We start from the raw sequence: 21,278 nt of genomic DNA on the forward strand, positions 1-21,278 counted from the left end.
ACCCAGATTCTTTACAGTGGTGCTAGTAGCAGGAGCAAGTCCATTTTGTAAAGCTAGATCATTAGTTAATGATTGTCTGAGATGTTGCGAACCAACTAGTAAAACCTCAGTCTTTTCCGAGTTCAGTAGGAGGAAGTTTTTGGTCATCCATGACTTGATATCTGTAATACAGGACTGTAGTTGTGTTAGCTGATTTCTTTCATCTGGCTTCATGGACAAGTAAAGTTGGGTGTCATCAGCATAACAGTGAAAGTTTATAGAGTGTCTTCTAATCAAGTCCCCTAGTGGGAGCATATAGATTGTGAATAGTATTGGACCAAGAACAGAACCTTGTGGGACACCATAGCTGACCTTAGTGTGTGTCGATGAGAGATGGTTGACATGTACATAGTGCGTTCTGTTAGGGGTTTTTGTGTTTCCATGAACCGACCCCTCCCCAGCCTCGTACGTGGTGATGGAATGAAGGACAGACACATGGATGAGTTTAAGAAAAATGCTCGTTTAGTGAATTATGCAAAAGTCAGAGACAAACTTACGTGAACACGGGCGCTAGCAAGCAGAGAGATCTATCGCAGACGTCTTCGAATGCCAGAACGCAAAGATCAGACAAAATGGTGGATCTTTATAGTAGAATATTCAGGTTAACGCCTCTAGTCAAATGTGAATGTAGGATTGGTCAGTAAGTGTAAACATTTGATTCTAAGATGGCCGGTCGCACGTGATCGTAGTGGAAATTTACCAAAAGTTGTTGTTTTCAAGAATCTGTTCCCAGCGACTTGTGTCCTTCAGAGTGAATTCTCAAACAGGTGTCCAGACGTCCTGGAATCTGGGATTGTTTAATCTTTCTGTGTGTGCAAGGCTTTGTGACCTCGGCCTTTGAGTTGTGAACCTGAGTTTAGTTTAAGTGAATGCAATGCAAGAATAGGAATATTTAATATGAATTAAATATGTAAGATTATCAGTTAATCAAGTGACTATTTGAAATGTGTGTTAAATCTAGATGATTGATTACAGTAAAGTTGTCATTTCCTTACAGTTCTATCCGACAGGTAAGATTTAAACCAGTTAAGAGCAGTTCCACGAATGCCTTTATGGTTTTCTAGCCTCTGTAGAAGGATTTGGTGGTCGACAGTGTCAAATGCAGCACTGAGATCTAGAAGAACAAGAACTGAAACATGGCCCTGATCGGAGGCCATCAGTAGGTCGTTACTTACTTTTACCAGGGTGGTCTCTGTGCTGTGGTGTTCCCTAAAACCAGACTGAAACACCTCAAATTGATCATTGTCCTGGAGATAATCACAGAGCTGACTTGTTACCACTTTCTCCAGAAGTTTTGAAATGAAGACTAGATTAGAGATAGGCCTATAGTTAGTGAGGACCTCTGGATCGAGAGTGGGTTTTTTAAGCAGAGGTTTAATTACTGCAACTTTAAAAATCTGAGGCACATAGCCTGATGTTATTGACAAGTTAATAATGTCAAGTATGAAAGTGCTAAGTAAGGGGAACAGTTCTTTAAGTAGCCATGTGGGAATAGGATTGAGAAGACATGTTGTGGACTTTGAGGAGGAAACAACCTGGGACAGCTGTCAAGGACTCACAGGTAGAAAGGAGTCAAAATATGTATCAGTCATAGTGTCTGTGTCCGGTGAGGCTGCACTGGTTGTATTAGAAGAATCTAGGAGGTCTTGAATCTTTCCTCTAATAGTTACAATTTTTTCATTAAAAAAGTTCATGAAGTCACTGCTACTGAGATGAGAAGGGATGGACTGCTCAATGGACTGATGGCTCCGTGTCAGCCTGGCTACAGTACTGAATAAGAACTTGGGGTTATTCTTATTTGCTTCTATAAGTGATGAGTAGTAGCTGGCTCTGGCTTTCCGAAGAGATGCCTTGTATATTTTTAACTTATGCCGTATATTTTTAACTTATCCTGCCAGTCCTCCTCCCCTGTTGGTGCTGGCTTCTTTTTTGTCTCCAAAAAGGACACGTCTCTTCGTCCTTGTATCGACTTCAGGGGACTCAACAACATTACGATCAAGAACAAGTATGCCCTGCCCCTCATCAGTTCCGCATTCGAGCCACTGCAGGGCGCTACAGTCTTCTCGAAATTGGACCTACGCAATACTGGTGCGCATCCGTGAAAGGGATGAGTGGAAGACTGCTTTTAACACCCCCCTCAGCCATTTTGAATACCTGGTCATGCCCTTCGGTCTCTCTAATTCCCCTGCTGTGTTCCAGAACCTCGTAAATGACGTCCTCCGGGACTTTCTCAACCGCTCAGTTTTTGTCTATCTGGACGACGTACTTATTTTTTCTCGGAACCAGGAGGAGCACTGCCAGCACGTCCGACAAGTTCTTCAGCGGCTGTTGGAGAACAAACTGTATGTAAAGGCCGAGAAGTGCGAGTTTAGTGTCACCTCTGTATCCTTCCTTGGGTTCATCATAGCGAGCGGACAAGTGAGGACCTGCCCCGAGAAGGCCTGTGCCGTGACAGACTGGCCCATCCCCAATTCCCGCAAGAAACTGCAGCAGTTTCTGGGGTTTGCAAACTTCTACCGGAGGTTCATCCGGAACTACAGCAGTCTTACCTCTCCTGCCCTCCCATTTGCCTGGTCACCCGAGGCGGAGACTGCCTTCTCGGATCTAAAAAGACTTTTCTCGTCTGCCCCCATTCTCATCCAACCTGACCCCTCCAGGCAATTCATCATGGAGGTCGATGCGTCTGACACGGGGGTGGGGGCAGTCCTGTCCCAGCGCTCTGCCTCTGACGAGAAGATTCACCCCTGCGCATTTTTATCTTGGCGGCTGGCACCTGCTGAGCGCAACTATGATGTGGGTAACAGAGAGCTGTTGGCTGTGAAATTGTTGGAGGAATGGCGCCACTGGCTTGAGGGGGCTGAACAACCGTTCGTGGTTTGGACCGACCACAAGAACTTGTCCTATATCCAGGCAGCGAAGCGCCTTACTTCCCGCCAAGCCCGATGGTCCCTGTTTTTTGGGAGTTTTAATTTCACCCTCACTTACCGTCCGGGTTCCCGTAACGTCAAGCCTGACGCCCTCTCTCGTCAGTTCAACCCTGAGGACGCACCGGCTTCCCCTGACACTATCCTCTCTCCTTCCTGCCTCAGGATCGCTGCCGTCACCAGGGGGATCGAGTCCCTCATCCGGGAGGCCCAAGTCACCGAACCGGATCCGGTAACGGTCCTCCTAACCGTCTCTTCGTCCCCAGTGCGGTTCGCTCCAAAGTTCTGGTGTGGGTCCACACATCGCGCTTTGCCTGTCACCCTGGCGTGGTCCGCACCCTGTCCCTCCTGAAGAGGTACTCTTGGTGGCCAGCGATGGACGCTGACACTCGGGCACTTTGTTGTGTGGCTGCGCGCAACCCCTCTGCATGGAGCGACCATCTCTGGATCATCTTGGATTGAGTATGCCCACAATTCCATGTCCTGTGCGGCCACCGGCATGTCCCCATTCGAATGTTCCCTGGGGTACCAGCCACCCTTGTTTGCCGCCGAGGAGGAGGACATCTCCGTCCCCTCGGTTCAACACCATCTCCGCCGTTGCCGCAAGATGTGGAGGGTCGCACGCTCCGCTCTGCTGCGCTCTGCCGAGCAGAACCGGCGCATTGCCGACCGTCACCGGGCTCCCGCTCCTGCCTACGGGTGGGCCAACAGGTGTGGCTGTCCTCAAAGGATCTCCCCTTAAAGACTGGCTCCAAGAAGCTAACCCCTCGTTTTGTTGGTCCTTTCCCCATTGTTTCAATCGTCAACCCCTCAGCTGTCACACTCAAGCTGCCTCCAGCCATGCGCGTACACCCCACCTTCCATGTCTCTCGCCTTAAGCCAGTCTCCATCAGCTCTCTGTCCCTTAAATATAGCGAAGCTCCATAACACAGGACCGTCTTTCCCGGAGCTATTGACCTGTAGAGCTGCCGGCAAAGAGCGAGTCCTTTCGATCGTAAAAGTTTATATCTTTGTTTGACTTGAAGCGGCAAATAAACGACCCCGTACACTCTGCACTTTGACCTTTTCTCTCCATAAAGCAAAGTATTAAGACCCGGTGTAGGTACAATTTCGGTCCCCCCTACAATATCGGTCCCCCCACTTCCTACGTGATGACGTCACACGCGTCATATGCGAACGTCTCTTTAAAATTTTTTTTATGGGTTAAAAAAACGTCAACAGAACGTTTACATGATACTTTTAACCACACATAAAACATTTATATTGACAAAAAGACGATCTTCGTCAACATAATCACTTTCCGTTCTTTCATTTCCTGGTCTGACGACACACGTGACTTTGAGACCAACGGAAGGGTCCGCGCTACATGTGACGAAGCCGCTGATTGGCTGAAGCTGTTTTACTAATAATAAAGCACAACTGTATAATGAAATAAAAATCATTCGAGTTCCGAAATAATTTGCTTTTCAAAAAAAAAAAAAAGTTAGAATATTCCCCTTGTAATAACTTGTCTGTAGTTCGGATCATAAACACCTCAGTAATTATTTAGGTTTCGATTTTTTTTTAATCAATTAAATCAATTATTAAATGTACATATGCCCACTTTATTTAACGAGTCATTTTTTTTAATTGTCATATTTGTATAATGTATGCACTACAAAAAAAAATCGTGTTTTTTTAACACTACTGGCAATAAACATTTTCTAATTTTCATACTATTGAGATTTGTTGTCATATTATTGAAAAACGGTTGTTTATTTTGCAGTTGCCAAAGGAGATCCTCTCAGAAATCCTCCTTGAGGTTATCCTACCGGTGGGAGATGGTGCATACCTTACATTGAGCCTGGTGTGCACCACTTTCAGAGACACCATTTCTGCAGATTTCTTCAGAATACGGGCACATTTTCAGTGGCTTGATAGTAAGTACAACATGCATGTATTCACAAATCCTATCCAACTCCTTTTTCTTACGACTTTTCTTTTTTACATATTTCCTGAGGCATTAATACCTGGAGCACAAATTCTGCATCCTTTAGAAAAGAGTTCTACAGGATGTACACAATCGACTCCTGCAGAGGGTGTGGCCTGGAATTCAAAAACAGTTTACCAGGTAAACGTGTTCGTAAGGTCATTCTTTGAACATAAAAATGGATAACCTTTATATTCATTTCCATAGGTTACACTGGGACCGGAAAAAGGGGAGATCTGCAGGCCTTTTACTCAGAAGGTTCCGAATACTGCAGTCATTTTTGCAGTCTAATGCCATAGGCAAAAGTAAGTTGTTTTTAGATTTTCATAGTGTAGAGTAGTTGCACTCCCTACCATGTATCTCTGCTTTCACTGTTATTTTCCTATAGGCACACATCCAGTCTCCATTGTCCATTCTGGTAAGGTGGCTTTTTTCCAATTGTTCCCGAGTTGGAGGATTCAGGTGAGTATTGTGTCTGAACATTGGCTTCCTGTAGAACATATGTGTCAAACTCAAGGCCCGCGGGCCAAATGTGGCCCGCCATGTGATTTTATGTGGCCCGCCTGCCTTACCTTGACCAACAAGGAAAAAAAAACAAAAAAAAAAAAAAAAAAAACTTGTCCGACAAACCAATCCAACAACAGACAAAATGGTTTTCCTTATTGTATTCGCGCTGCTTGCGTTCCCTTCTCTGACTCTGCCTCGGTCAGGTTTTCACAAGCGCAGGCACACACGCACGCACGCAATCTACGGCGCAGCAGCGCTGTGGCGGTGCGCTGCAGGCGGGTCGGGTTCTCATTGCCCAGCCTGCAAAGCGGGGGGCGATGGGCCATACAGTCTGTCGGTCAGTCTGTCTGTCTGGCTCGAATCAACAACATCAGCCCACCAGAGATTGTCATCCACGCTATGTGTTTGCATTATAGCGCCGCTGCTTTGGGAAAACCGGCCGCGAGCCTTTGATGTGAGCAGCGCGCGCTCTCATCGCGACACACACACGCACACACACACGCACACACACACGCACACACACACACACAGAGTCCCTGGCCTGTCAATCGCTCCCTGTCACATGACCGATTTCAGCAAGAAAAAGTGTCGCACAAGTTGCTGCTGGCTTGTAAAGAAACCTACATTTACCCACAATGCATGCCTACCGGTATTATTTTTCCCACGATTTAGGCATCCGCCACTAGGCTGCAGCGTCATCAAATCAATGCGAACAGGTGGAATTGAAAAATATAAATACATACTAGCAAAATGTCCAAGAGGAGAAAGGTTGATAAGGAGGGAAGGCTATTTCAAGAAAGGTGGGAAGGCGAATATATGTTTGTGCTGCAAGGAGAAAGGCCTGTATGTCTTTTATGTTATGAGGCAGTGTCGGTTGTCAAAGAATACAATTTACGCCGGCATTTTGACACCAAACATGGAGCTAAGTATGCCACATTTACTCATGAAGAAAAAAAAAAAATTGCAGAAGAATTAAAAGGAAAACTGCAAGCACAGCAAAATGTTTTCACGAAAGCCACAGCTAAAAATAATGCAGCAGTGAAAGCTAGCTTTATTGTGGCTGAACACATCGCCCAATGTTCAAAGCCTTTTTCAGAGGGAGAGTTTTTGAAGCGGTGCATGGTGAAAGTGTGTGAGCAAGTGTGTCCCGACCAGGTACAGGCTTTTAAAAATGTCAGTTTATCAAGAAACACCATCGCGGACCGAGTTAAGGTAATAGCAGGAAATCTTTCAACACAGCTGGCCGACGAGACACGCAGCTACATAGCTTTTTCATTAGCTGTTGATGAAAGCACAGATATCACGGATACAGCGCAGTTATCAATTTTTATCAGAGGCGTGAAGTCGGACCTCACTGTCACTGAGGAGCTGTTGGATGTGGCTGCTTTGCATGGGACCACAACAGGACAGGACATTTTTGATGCGGTGGAGAAGTCCATGAGTAAAAATGTATTGCCCTGGGAAAAGTTGGTGGGATTAACTACAGACGGTGCACCCGCAATGTGTGGAGGAAACAGGGGCTTAGTTGGAATAATGAAGGGGAAAATGCAAGAAATTAACTGTCACACACCTCTGATTACATATCATTGCATTATCCATCAAGAAGCTTTGTGTGGGAAGGTGCTGGGGATGGATGGCATAGTGACCACGGTCATGAAAACAGTGAACTTCATTCGCGCTCGTGGCCTGAATCATCGTCAGTTCCAGCTGTTTTTGCAGGAGATGGACTCGGAGCATGGAGATGTGCCGTACCATACAGAAGTTCGGTGGCTGAGTAGGAGCAAAGTCCTCAAAAGATTTTTTGAGCTCAGGGAAGAAATTGCTGTTTTCATGCAGCGTAAAGGAAAACCCTTGCCTGAACTGTCAGGTGATCAGTGGCTGTGTGACTTTGCTATGTTGTGTGACATAACCCAGCATCTCGCCGAACTGAATCAGAAGCTGCAGGGACGCAAACAAGTCATCACAAAGATGTCCGACACGATCACGGCTTTCCAGCGTAAACTGGACCTATGGATGTGCCAAGTGAAACACAATGATCTTGGTAACTTTCCTGTTAGTCAGAGAAATCTCGGGCTCATTTCCCCACACTTTTTCATGTGCTGAGTTGGCCTCCAAACTGAGCCTGATAAGGAATGAGTTTGATCGGCGCTTCTCTGACTTACGAGCACAGCACACTGGCTTTGCCCTCTTTACCAGTCCTTTCACCACTGACATCGGCACTGCACCCCGGCACCTTCAGATGGAGTTGATTGATCTGCAAAGCGACAGTGGCCTGAAAGCAAAGTTCCAGGATGCTGCAATCCAGGACTTTTACCGTCTGCTGCCCCCTGCTTTGATGCCACAGCTTCGACTTCATGCTGCCCGTGTTCTTTCAATGTTTGGGAGCACCTACCTGTGCAAACAGTTGTTTTCATAATGAATGTAAACAAAAACAAGCACAGATCTCGCATCACTGATGACAACCTCCATTCTGTTCTACGGATTGCCTCAGCACAGGACCTAAAATCAGACATTGACACACTGGTAACGGGAACACGGTGTCAGACATCTGGTCAGAAGACATAGGTAAGCATTTTTAAAAACCCAATTAGAATATAATAAAATGTAATGTAACCAAGAAGAAGAATAGTTAAACTGTGTGAAATTTAATGATTGTGCTTGTTATTTTCAGACCATGACCAATGGATGGTGGAGAGGGGATCCACTTGTTCAGGATCTACTCATCCACAAGAATTGAATTGTTCTTGTTCTTGTTCTTGTTATAAAGACTCACCAATCTGATTTTCCTGCAATTGATTTATTTTTTCTCTGCTTGAGGTGACAAGTGTGATGATACATGTGCATCAACAGGAAAAGTTGCTTGTCAGACTGTTTCAACTTGTTAGTCTTGAGCTGTATGTTTTGACTTATTTTTATGTGTAGCAATGTATTTAGTGCACCACATGCAAGGCTGTGTGCAGCCATTTTTATTTTATTGTAAAATGCTACATCACATATGTTGTTAGCAGCTCACAATTGTTGGTTTTACAGTAGTTATGCCCCCTCTCAAGTAATACATTCAAAGTCATTTAACATTAAGGAGTAGTTACATTTAGTTTACATTAGCTTACATTTAGTTACATTTATAAGATACATCTGGCCCTTTGAGGGCAGCCATTATGATGATGCGGCCCCTGGTGAAAACCAGTTTGACACCCCTGCTGTAGAATTTAGAATATAATTTAAAATTCTTCTCTTAACCTTTAAGAGCTCTGTATATCCTTCCTTTTCTGCATTACATTCATCACCTGTGCAGTTTAAACACCTTTTTATTTCTCTCCTGGAGCCCCAGGACCTCCAGAGCTGCTGCTGATCCAGGATCTCCAAGATGCCATCAGATCCAGAGTTCTCTCCAGCACCTCCATGGACTCTCCTACACTGTCCTCTTTTTTTCTCACTATATCCTCCCTCACTCTTCTCTTTATCCATCTGTCTACCCCTCCATCCTTCCTCCCAGCCGGTCAAAGCGGCAGGCCGTCAACAATGAGTCTGGTTCCGCTCGAGGTTTCTGCCTTCTAAAAGGAAGTTTTTCCTCGCCATAGTACACTGCACAGTGTTTCGCTTCTTGCTCTTTGTTGAATTGCTGGGATCTATTTTTCCTTAATTAACTATAGTCTTACTTCAACTGTGAAGTGTCTTGAGATAATGTTGTAATGATAAGACACTTTAAATAAAATTGAATTGAAAGCTTGTATTTTCTTTGACTTGAAGAGGCGAATAAACGACCCGTTACACACTCTTTGTGTTGGAGCGACGGAAGTGTCGTGTTTTGATCGTTTTATGAACCATTGGTGGTCAGACAGTTTATTACTGTTTGTTGAGTGTTGTGACCTAGAGGCCACATGCTCATGAATATACTGAAATGCTGTAATTATTAAATGTTGTTGTCATTTTATAATTGTTTCTGTCATTTATTTGTGTTGCAGTGTATATAAACAGACTTAACCGTAGAATTGTACGTATTATGCATATATATATATATATATATATATATATATATATATATATATATATATATATATATATATATATTATATTCCAACAGTATTATGAAGAGAACAAATCTCAATAGTGTGAAAATTAGAAAATGTTTATTGCCAGTAGTGTTAAAAAAACACAATTTTTTTTGTAGTGCATACATTATACAAATATGACAATTAAAAAAAAATGACTCGTTAAATAAAGTGGGCATATGTACATTTAATAATTGATTTAATTGATTTGAAAAAAATCGAAACCTAAATAATTACTGAGGTGTTTATGATCCGAACTACAGACAAGTTATTGTAAGGGGAATATTCTAACTTTTTTTTTTTTGAAAAGCGAATTATTTCGGAACTCGAATGATTTTTATTTCATTATACAGTTGTGCTTTATTAGTAGTAAAACAGCTTCAGCCAATCAGCGGCTTCGTCACATGTAGCGCGGACCCTTCCGTTGGTCTCAAAGTCACGTGTGTCGTCAGACCAGGAAATGAAAGAACGGAAAGTGATTATGTTGACGAAGATCGTCTTTTTGTCAATATAAATGTTTTATGTGTGGTTAAAAGTATCATGTAAACGTTCTGTTGACGTTTCTTTAACCCATAAAAAATATTTTAAAGAGACGTTCGCATATGACGCGTGTGACGTCATCACGTAGGAAGTGGGGGGACCGATATTGTAGGGGGGACCGAAATTGTACCTACACAGGACGTGACGTCGTGTTGGAGCGACAGAAACGGACTAAGTTTTAATCGTTTTATAGCTCTGTAAAGTGTTCAACCAGGTGAATTCATTAAGACGTATAAAAGCAGAGAGCAGTTTCAAGATTAAAGCAGTTACTTCAGTCATTTAAGAGTCCGAATGTGGTCTCCATAAATGCAGTTAAAATAAATAATTATACAATCATTATAGCTCAGTGACACAAGCCTGAGTGAATCATAGCGAAGGACAGAGAGTGAAACAGCTTGAATTTTTGTTGCCCAGGAATGTTTAGTTATTGACTTTCGTATTACTGTTTTTCACGTTTTCTTCTGCGACTTAATGTTCTGTCACACCAGAATTTGATTTCTACCGTCACTTGTAATGATATCAGTTAAGTTCAGGTGCGGAAAGGGCTCACCGACCACTTGTTGTTGACAGGCATCGTTGATGACTATATTCAAGCTTCAACAAGAATATTTGTCACCATACCACAACACACAGCCAAGCACACATCTACCAACTTCATAGATAAAGTTGCAATGGACCGTCTCAAATGACTCACACGTCACAAACACATTTTTATGGGGCGCAGCTCTGGTGCGGACTTCATTATAATGAAGCATTTATTATAATGAAGACTGACCACACATAAGGCTGATATCGAAGGAAATCAAAATATCTTTACTTATCAACTTAATCTTGGAAATTTAACAAAAAGGCGCTCCATAACGGAGGGATTAAATGAACAGTTCGTCAAGAAACAAAACAACTTAAACACCCGCGACAACCCCACAGTCAAAAAGCTTGCGATCAAAGTCCAATGTTCTAGTCAAACTTAAGGTCCAAAAAAGGCTGCGATCAGCGTGAAATAAATCCAAAAGTAAACCCCACTCGGTGAGGTGCAGAGACGCTGGTCCGCCTGCCCTGAAGTTGCATCTTGGTTGCTGGACCAGTTACAACACTTGCAACTACCATCAAAAACAAAAACCCTCACGCAGTAATGGACCCACGTGATGCCGTTGGCGCAACTGTAAGAACCTGAAGCATCAGACTTGGCATAAATCCCCCCAACTTTGTTTGAACAAAAGTTGTCACTTGGGTCCACAGGAGGGAGCGGAGCATTTGTTTGCAGGGGTTTAGGAGGAATCACAGGCACCAATGGAGGAAGTTGTGAATGTAAAGGGAGAGCTGCAAAATTTGTTGGCAGGGGTTTAGGAGGAGTCACACGTGCCAATGTAGGAAGATTTGAAGGTAAAGGCAGAGCTGCAAAAGAAACATCACTGTCAACCTGTCTTTTTCAATATCCAGTCATCTTAGGTGCTCTCATGTTTACCTGATCGCAGACGTGATTTGAGATAATTAATGAGTGGGGAGTTTCCCTGCCCACAGAACTTCCCTTTAAAATCGTCCAGGTCCAAAGCCCAGATGAAGGCACCTCCGAAACCCTTCTCCTTCATGTAACGAGCCTAAAGGAAAAATAAGCAGGTTAAAATCATAAAGAAGTTTATGTGAAGAGTTTTTTGGCGATAATGAGTAAAATACATGTGCGGGTCTTAATCATTAAAGGGGATATTCTTTAATTAATTCATACAAATGTGCTATACGTGCTATGCTTATATAATTGCAGTGCTATGCAACATTCTGTTTTCTGGAAAACTACTGAGGTGAACAAACACACGAACATTGCGACTCAGCCCCGACACTGCACCGAAGGATCCGAGGTCAACGAGAGGAACCTCCCTCACAACCATCGGCATGTCAGTTGATAACGGCCCCCTGTTAACCGTCAGAACAGGAACATAACAATTAGAATTGGGGCTTGCAACCGAAAGACACCGATGGACCCACCCGTAAGGAGGAGACTTGGGGCCTGCCACCGAGAGACACCAATGGACCCACCCGTAAGGGGGAGCAACGGCGAAGGAAGTATCCAAGTGCTCCAACCAGGCCGCGTATCGCTAAACAACGCCCGCCTGCATCTTTGACTTTGACCAATGTAAATCACAAGATTCTCGTACAAAACAAGTCTGCGCACTCTGCTTAGGTATCCTTTTTGGAACATCAGCTCACCTGAGAGGTTGTTCCGCTTAGGTCCGTGCACGTTGGACTGCCGGCATATATCTGCTCTTACGCTTGAAATAAAGCGTTTTGTTTTTAACCTTTTAAAATTCTCCGACTGCCTGATTTCCAAATTCACAACAGCGACCTTGATCTCAAAGCTGTCCTTGTTATCGTAGCCAACCCACTGAGTTTCTTTGGTAGCGTACGGAACTTTCTGGTCATCTGTTATTGTGACCGTGGCTCCTTGGAGGAAGGTACAAACCTGAAAGGTAAAAGATCTCAAGCAACCACCATCATGTAGACCCATAACAATATGAGTGGCTGTTTGAGACAAAATTCAGTTTTTCTCTCACACTTACTATCAAGACCTCACACACTTAATACCAATACCTCTCACACTTACTATCAAGACCTCTCACACTTACTATCAAGACCTCTCACACTTACTATCAAGACCTCTCGCACCTTCTATCAAACTTGCTCACATCTACTTTCAAACTCTTTATTAGCACTTAATAGTATGTGTATGAGTACTTGATTGTACTTGTATGAGTATTTGATAGTGAGTGTAAGAGATGTTGTACATAAGTGCATGAGGACTTGATTACACAGGATGCAATCTTGATTACACAGGATGCCGTCCTTTTTTAAGCAAATTCAAAATAAAGTTTTTAAATCAATACTTAATCTCCGCAGTTTAATACAAATGTTATGGATTGTTATCATGTTATTTTTGATATGATCACTCTATTTAATGATATCGCAGCATTAATTACACAATTGTTAAACGTTTCTGCTGATGTACTTCATATCCGCCTGAAGTCCGTCTAAGCGCCTGATTTTTTATAAACCAGTGGAGCCTGAACAGTGAATTCAACGCTTAGAAGATGAGCATGTAAGTTGTTTTATTATTATCAGCTCTCATTGTGCACATCAACGTTATATTGTCTCTTTTTAATATACTATTGCAGCAATATTATTGCTTTCGCTAGGAACCTTTTTGCATTGTCCGGTAGGACTGTTACTTGTGTGAAACCAGTGAAAACGGTTTCACATGTTCTAAAAGTTTGTTCCTCCAGTTAATTTTACATGGTTGGATCTGAATTTGTTCGTGAAGAAATATGTGTCATACAGTACCAGTGTCTGCTTGTAGAATGTTATCGGGGTTTTTATATTTAGACTAATGTTTGTTTACGTTCGCTCCTGTGCATTAAGTAGAAGACATTTCCAAATGTATGATTATTTTAACGTCCCTGTCTGTCTCTGACGTGTCTGAAGTGTTTCTGATGTTTAACGTCGTCTCTCATCCCTCGCAGTCTCCTCATTTATCATGAATCTAAAATAGTAGAAATACTTTTCGGAGTCATAGTTTGCAAATGCAGTATTGAAACGTGACTTTAACACAGAAAACTAACTTCTCATCAATTTTTCTTTTTTTTTCAGATTGATGTCATTCAAAAAGAAAGAAACCAAATCATTCATTAACTAAATGTTGACAAATGTAGAAAGTTTAGATCGGTACTATTTCTCCTCAGGTGTGACACATGGTAATGTTGTTGTAAATATTAATACTTCAGTTACTCATCAAAGTAGATGATATAAGGATCTGTATGAGAACACTTTGAAAAAAGGAGTGATCCTTTAAAATGTGTATTATTTCTCCACAGAAGACCAGGACATGCAACAGGAAGAGCTGCAAAATATCCCTTATCCTGGGACCACAATGCTGTAACTCATTTGGTGCTGGATCATCTCAAGAGTCTCTCAGGAAAGCATGAACAATTTTAAACACACACAAAGGCAGATGAAGCAGCAGAACTAATAAATTAGCAGAGTTTATCAACTAAATTGACCATTTAAATGTTTAAACATCTAGTGATTATTGTGGTTCTCTCTGTTGTATTATCTTCAAAGTGTGTTCACTTCCAGAAGTTTACACATTTTACTTCATCTAAATATACTGAACAATAAATAACTCACTTCATGCACTTTTAACTTTTACAACTTGAATTATGTTCACAGACCACTAAACAAAAGAATGTGTTTTGAGTTATTTTAAACATATATTGTTCTGCAGTACTGCAGTACTTTTGAAAAGACAACTACCAAACATCACTCATAGTACAGACATAGAAAAAACATAAAAAAAAGGTTGCTGTAAATATTTTATTCTACACAATAAACTATGAAATGTTTTGGAATTGATTTGTCCCAACAGTTTGAACCACGACCCTTCAGAAGTGCTTCACCAGTGTGACATTATCCCGGTAAGAAGAAAATCCAGAGAATCATCATCCAGGAATTCAATGAACGTTGGACCACTCTGGGGGAAAGAAGTAAATATTTTCGTAGTATTTTCGTACTTACTATAAGGGTCCAATAGGCTCAACACTCAAAGGTTCTTATTTGCTTTGATTATTATTAAGATTTCAAATAGGCAGTTCTGTGTGTATAAAAAGTGAAGCACAATGTGGAATTATCAATAAGATATTATGTTAAGGAGCACAACAAGGACTGATTTAATAAACTTAACATGCTCACCTTCCAAGTGTTGAATTCATTCTAAGGAAACTCCATCTGTGATTTATCAGGTGTTCATGCTATTTCTACTGAATCCAGACGCACTTCAGGCAGATGTACTTTTTAAAAAAAACTACAGTTTTAACGTTGATATCATTAAATAATGTGATAATATAAAAAAATAACGTGATACCAAACCAAACATTTGTTTTACACTGCTGGCAGCTCTGAAATTCAGAAATGATTAAACAACTTTATTTTGAATTTCTTTTGAAAAAGGGGGCAGCTTCCTGTGTAATCAAGTACTCTTACACGTACTATCAAGACCTCTCACACGTACTATCAAGACCTCTCACACTCACTATCAAGACCTCTCACACTTACTATAAAGACTTCTCACACTTAATACCAATTCCTCTCAAACTTACTATCAAGACCTCTCGCACTTACTATGAAACCCTCTCACACCTTCTATCAAGCTTGCTCACATCTACTTTCAAACTCTTTATTAGCACTTAATAGTACGTGTATGAGTATTTGATAGTGAGTGTAAGAGATTTTGTACATAAGTGCATGAGGACTTGATAGTGATATGAGAGAACTTGATTACACAGGAAGCCATCTTGATTACACAGGAAGCCACACCCTTTTTCAAAAGAAATTCAAAAAAAGTTGTTTCATCATTTCTGAATTTCAGAGCTGCCAGCAGTATAATACAAATGTTTGGTTTGGTATCACGTTATTTCTTATATGATCACATTATTAAATGATATTAACGTTAAAACAGTAGGTTTTTTTTAAGTAGTTTACGCTTCTGATGAAGTACATCTGTCTGAAGTGCATCTAGATTCAGTAGAAATAGCACAAATACCTGATAACTCCAAGATGGACTTTTAACAAAAGTTTCTGAAGAATGAATTCAACACTTGGAAGGTGAGCATGTTAAGTTAATTAAATCAGTCCTCGTTGTGGACCTTAACATTATATCTTGTTGATAATTCCACATTGTGCTTCACTTTTTATACACACAGAACTGCCTATTTGGAATCTAAATAATAATCAAAGCAAATAAGAACTTTTGAGTGTTGAGCCTATTGGACCCTTATTGTAAGAAGTACGAAAATAGTACAAAAATATTAACTTATTTACCCCAGATTGACACAACGTTCATCGAATTCCTGGATGATGATTCTCTGGATTTTCCTACTTACCGGGATAATGTCACACTGGTGCAAGCACTTCTGAAGTGTCATGGTTCAAACTGTTGGGACAAATCAATTCCAAAAAATATTTACAGCAACAATTTTGTCATGTATTTCTATGTCTGTACTATGAGTGATGTTTGCTAGTTGTCTTGTCAAAACTATCGCAGTACTTACAAAATATATGTTTAACATAACTCAAAAAACATTCTTTTGTTTAGTGGTCTGTGAACAAAATTCAAGTTGTAAAAGTTAAAAGTGCATGAAGTGAGAGTTATTAATTGTTCAGTATATTTAGATAAAGTAAAATGAGTGAGCTTCTGGAAGTGAACACTCTTTGAAGAATACAACAGAGAGAACCACAATAATCACCTGATGTTTAAACATTTAAATGGTCAATTCAGTTGATAAACTCTGCTAGTTTATTAGTTCTGCTGCTTCATCTGCCTTTGTGTGTGTTTGAAATTGTTCATTGTTTCCTGAGAGACTCTTGAGATGATCCAGCACCAAATGAGTTACAGCATTGTGGTCCCAGGATAAGGGATATTTTGCAGCTCTTCCTGTCGCATGTCCTGGTCATCTGTGGAGAAATAATACACATTTTAAAGGATCCTTTTTTCACAGTATTCTCATACAGATCCTCTACATTTGTCAACCTTTAGTTAATGAATGATTTGGTTTCTTTCTTTTTGAATGACATCAATCTGAAAAAAAAAGAAAAAAGGATGAGAAGTTAGTTTTCCGTGTTAAAGTCACGTTTTAATACTTTATTTGCAAACTATGACTCCGAAAAGTATTTCTACTATTTTAGATTCTTGCTAAATGAGGAGACTGCGAGGGATGAGAGACGACGTTAAACATTAGAAACACTTCAGACACGTCAGAGACACACAGGGATGTTAAAATAATGATACATTTGGAAATGTCTTCGACTTAATGCACAGGAGCGAACGTAAACAAACAATCGTCTAAATATTAAAACCTCGATAACATTCTACAAGCCCAAAGTGGAACTGTATGACACTTACTTTTTCACGGAAAAATTCAGATCCAACCATGTAAAATTAACTGGAGGAACAAACTTTAAAACGTTAAACCGTTTTCACTGGTGTCACACAAGTAATGGTCCTACAGGCCATGCAAAAAGGTTCCTAGCGAAAGCAATAATATTGCTGCAATAGTATATTAAAAAGAGACAATATAACGTTGATGTGCACAACGAGAGCTGATAATAATAAAATAACTAACATGCTCATCTTCTAAGCGTTGCATTCACTCTTCAGGCTGGTTTATAAAAAGTCAGGCGCTTAGACGGACTTCAGGAGGATATACATCAGCAGAAACGTTTAATAATTGTGTAATTAATGCTGCGATATCATTAAATAAAGTGATCATATCAAAAATAACATGATAACAATCCAAATATTTGTATTAAACTGCCGGAGATTAAGTATTGATTTAACAACTTGATTTTGAAGTTGCTTAAAAAAGGGGCAGCATCCTGTGTAATCAAGATGGCATCCTGTGTAATCAAGTTCTCTCACACTCACTACCAAGTTTTCTCACACTGACTATCAAGTCCTCATGCACTTATGTACAAGATCTCCTACACTCACTATCAAATACTCATACACGAACAATCAAGTACTCATACACGTGCTATTAAGTGCTAATAAAGAGTTTGAAAGTAGATGTGAGCAAGTTTGATAGAAGGTGTGAGAGGGTTTAATAGTAAGTGCGAGAGGTCTTGATAGTAAGTGTGAGAGGTCTTGGTAGTAAGTGTGAGAGGTATTGGTAGTAAGTGTGAGAGGTCTTGATAGTAAGTGTGAGAGGTCTTGATAGTAAGTGTGAGAGGTCTTGATAGTGAGTGAGAGGTCTTGATAGTATGTGTGAGAGAAAAACTGAAGTTTGTCTCAAACGGCCCCTCATATAATTAGGTTGATTTATTCACCTCGTAATAGGACCAGAATCCTGCCTCTCCTGAAATCCTGAAAACACCAGCAGGAGCAGGACCAGACACCGGGGCCCGACAGCGCTGGACTGAGTAGAAAGTGTAAACGTTCTTCCATATGTAGCAAATCCCATGTTGATCTTCTCCACAGGCATCCCCTGGTCTCTCCAATAACCCATCGCAAAGTCCTTGAAAATGTTTAATTAACATTGTTTATAAAAGAAAAAAATAACTTAAGAAATAGAAAAATCAATTCAAAGTTGAAATAGCATTTTAGCTATTTAAATGTAATGATATAGAACAGGGGCTCGGCAACCTTTACCACTCAAAGAGCCGTTTGGACCCGTTTCTGATGGGAGAAAAACCCTGGGACCTGCAAAACCCTTTTGTTTTCATATAATTCCATATTATTTTCACTTTCTCTTCTTGCCTTTATGCTATATATAAACAAAGTTATACAAAACATTAGTTAGTGATCTCAAAGGCTGTTCATTTTAATGTGGCAACTAAAGCTTCGTCTTCATTTTCATCCAAAAATACACTTAAGAACATCCAAATACTTCCATGGTGCTGGCCTGTAATGTCCATATTGTATTGAAGCCTTGACATAAGGAATTCCTCAGAAAAATACTTAAACAAATCTATATTTTAGGCTTATTTTGAGTGGATGATACTAGGTTGTCAGCGTAAATCGTCAGTCGAGCAGTTTGAAGGTATTTGGATGTTGTTAAGTGTCTTTTTGGACGAAGATGAAGACAAAGACGGATGAGCTCCAGTCGCCACATAAAAATAAAAACATTTTTGTCGATAACTCTTAAAAAGAACAGATGACTCTGAAAATAATCCCGACCCTGACTTTTTAAGCATTGATAATTATCATAACAACATTTTGTACTGTATATTTACTGCAGTTGTTTAACTTAGTCATGGTTTTTGTTGTCTTTTCTTATGTAGAGCAATATGTGACTAGGACATTCAAAACTAAACAATTTGATATCAAACTAAACCTAATTTATTACAATGTACACGTTTGTAACTGACTTACTGAAAAATATTAGATATTTTCTATGTATGTAACAGTTTTTATTAAATAAAAAGTAAACGGAAGATGAGGTTTGCTTGTTTTTCATGCATCATTGGAAAAACGCTATGAAACATTTAAATAAAATTCCCACATTTATACTTAAAAAAAAACCAACTCAGAGCCGCATCAGAGGGTCAACTCTTGATATAGAAGCACGGAGAGTGTGTACCTCTGCCAAGGAGTGTGATCCTTAGAAATGTTATACTTTTCAAATGTGGGCTTGGCTGCAAATTTAGTGGATTCAACCAAATATCTTGTCCGGGTGTTCCCATGTTCACTATTAACATTTAAGTAAAGAAATAAGTAAAAGAAACATCATGAATATACATGTTTAAAATGTTGATATCCCAAATCTTTGGGACTTTTCTTTTTTAGCAGTGTAAACGGGGGGGGAAATGTATTGGAGGTGTAAACATCCCACACTCACAGTATTCATGTACACATTGTTGCCGACGTCGCTGCTTCCTTTGTACAGATGGCTGTTGTGACCCGTCACACTCTCCAATGTGCCGTGAAAGTCATACGTCATCACATTGATAAAATCCAGATACCTGACAAAACACTTGTTGAATTCAATATTTTCCAAGGTGACATTTTAGAACCTACTTTGCCAACTCAGCGACTTCATAACCAGGACCGATCGTTCCTTTCCCAGCAGCAACAGCCGCAGAAAGCAGAAGTCGTGTTTTTCCAGTTTCTTTCCCTTCAGCCTCGTACGCCTCCAAAAGCTCCTGCAGCATCACAAAAGAGACTGGTTCAGATCTAGCGCTACTTTCTGTCAATTTATCCTACCAATGGAGTTGTATGCAACAGTGCTAACCTTGCATAAAAGAGTGAACCTTTGTTTGTCCACCGCAGGACTTCCTCTAGCAGTAGGGTAATCCCAGTCCAGATCCAGGCCATCAAATCCTTTACTTCTCAGAAACGTAATGGTAGATTGAACGAATGTTTGCCTGTTGGCTTGCGTGGACACCATCGTGGAAAATCTGAGGAGAGGATCACATCCATTCAGTCTCCTTTTTTAAGAAAGATATCTCTGGTCAAATGACTCACTTCTGAGATCCAAACGTCCAACCTCCGACTGCCAACAGAGTTTTTAGATTTGGATTTCTGAGCAAAAAACGTGTGTCACAGATACATTGAGTCAATGCCCACCAATGTCAGGTGTTTCAGAAGAATTCTGCCATGTGCTCTATTCTGTATCCCACCACCCACATTTTGTAATAGTTATAATGATTTAACAGTTAACTGTTTTCAAATCATTTTTACAAGTGAATATTTTTCAAGTAAATTTGACATATGATAATTTAAAGTAAAAAAAAAAATTATTTTAAAAACATTTACTTACATTTTTTAACAAGTGATTTTGCATAGTGCGGTTAATCACTAGCATGACTTCAACTCTTCAGTCTGCATATCATGGCTAAACTAATGTCTACACTAAAAATAGATATAAAACTACCTCTGTTTCAGTCCGTTGAAGTCTTTATAGAGCTCCTCGTCGTTCCACTCTACAGTCACTATTTGATTTAATTTGTTGATGAAGGAAAATGCATATATCAGGTGAGTGCACAGATTTGGGTCGATATCCAGCGGCATAAACTTCCCATCACCAGGTCGATACTGGGACCAGTTGGTGAAGTAGCACACCAGTCTGATGGATGACGCTGAAGATAGAATCAAATATTTAAACAACTATATTAACAATTTGATTTTATTTAACAATTGTATTAAAGGGAAATGTTTGATTTAAACTCACCGATGTTGCTCACGAAAAGACAAAGACCTTGAAATAATTAGAAATAATCAATGAACTGATGACCGTAATTAGAACCAAATCCTACCTGCGATGAGGACTATCCTGCTCATGATTCCTGCTGTCGATCAGATAACAGTAACTGAGCCACTGGCTTTCTGTTTATTTTTTGGAAATGCACAGAGATCATAGATCATTAACTGAGATCAGATTGTGTCACTCAAAGCGAAACACAGGGATCTTTCTTTTTTGACAAAATCGGTTTTAAGTTTTTGTTTTTCAATAAATTAACAGTTTTACAAAGGAAATAATAAACATTAGTTCCAGCAGTGAAAATATGTGTAGTAATTATATATGCCTTATAAAAAGGTTAATTTTAAGAACATCTAAGTTCTGGTCGATTTCATTTTAAAATTGCCTGTAGGTAAAATTGACCTGAAGTTGGAGCGCCACACTTTGTTTTATAGTATAAGGGAAACTATTAAATTTACGTGGATAATAATTAATTAATTGGCCTTATTAATTAACTATGAAACACTAG

The 21,278-nt window shown here is 40.3% G+C and overlaps 2 pseudogenes; one reads left to right on the forward strand and one right to left on the reverse strand.

Moving 5' to 3' along the window:
- The first annotated feature begins 5,964 nt into the window (after positions 1-5,964).
- LOC148059859 (general transcription factor II-I repeat domain-containing protein 2B pseudogene) lies at positions 5,965-8,626 on the forward strand (annotated as a pseudogene).
- A 2,372-nt stretch (positions 8,627-10,998) lies between these two features.
- LOC148059860 (acidic mammalian chitinase-like) lies at positions 10,999-20,850 on the reverse strand (annotated as a pseudogene).
- Positions 20,851-21,278: the final 428 nt, after the last annotated feature.

Source organism: Callionymus lyra, chromosome 19, assembly GCF_982586985.1.
Source record: "Callionymus lyra chromosome 19, fCalLyr1.hap1.1, whole genome shotgun sequence".
Classification (NCBI taxonomy): Eukaryota; Metazoa; Chordata; class Actinopteri; order Syngnathiformes; family Callionymidae; genus Callionymus; species Callionymus lyra.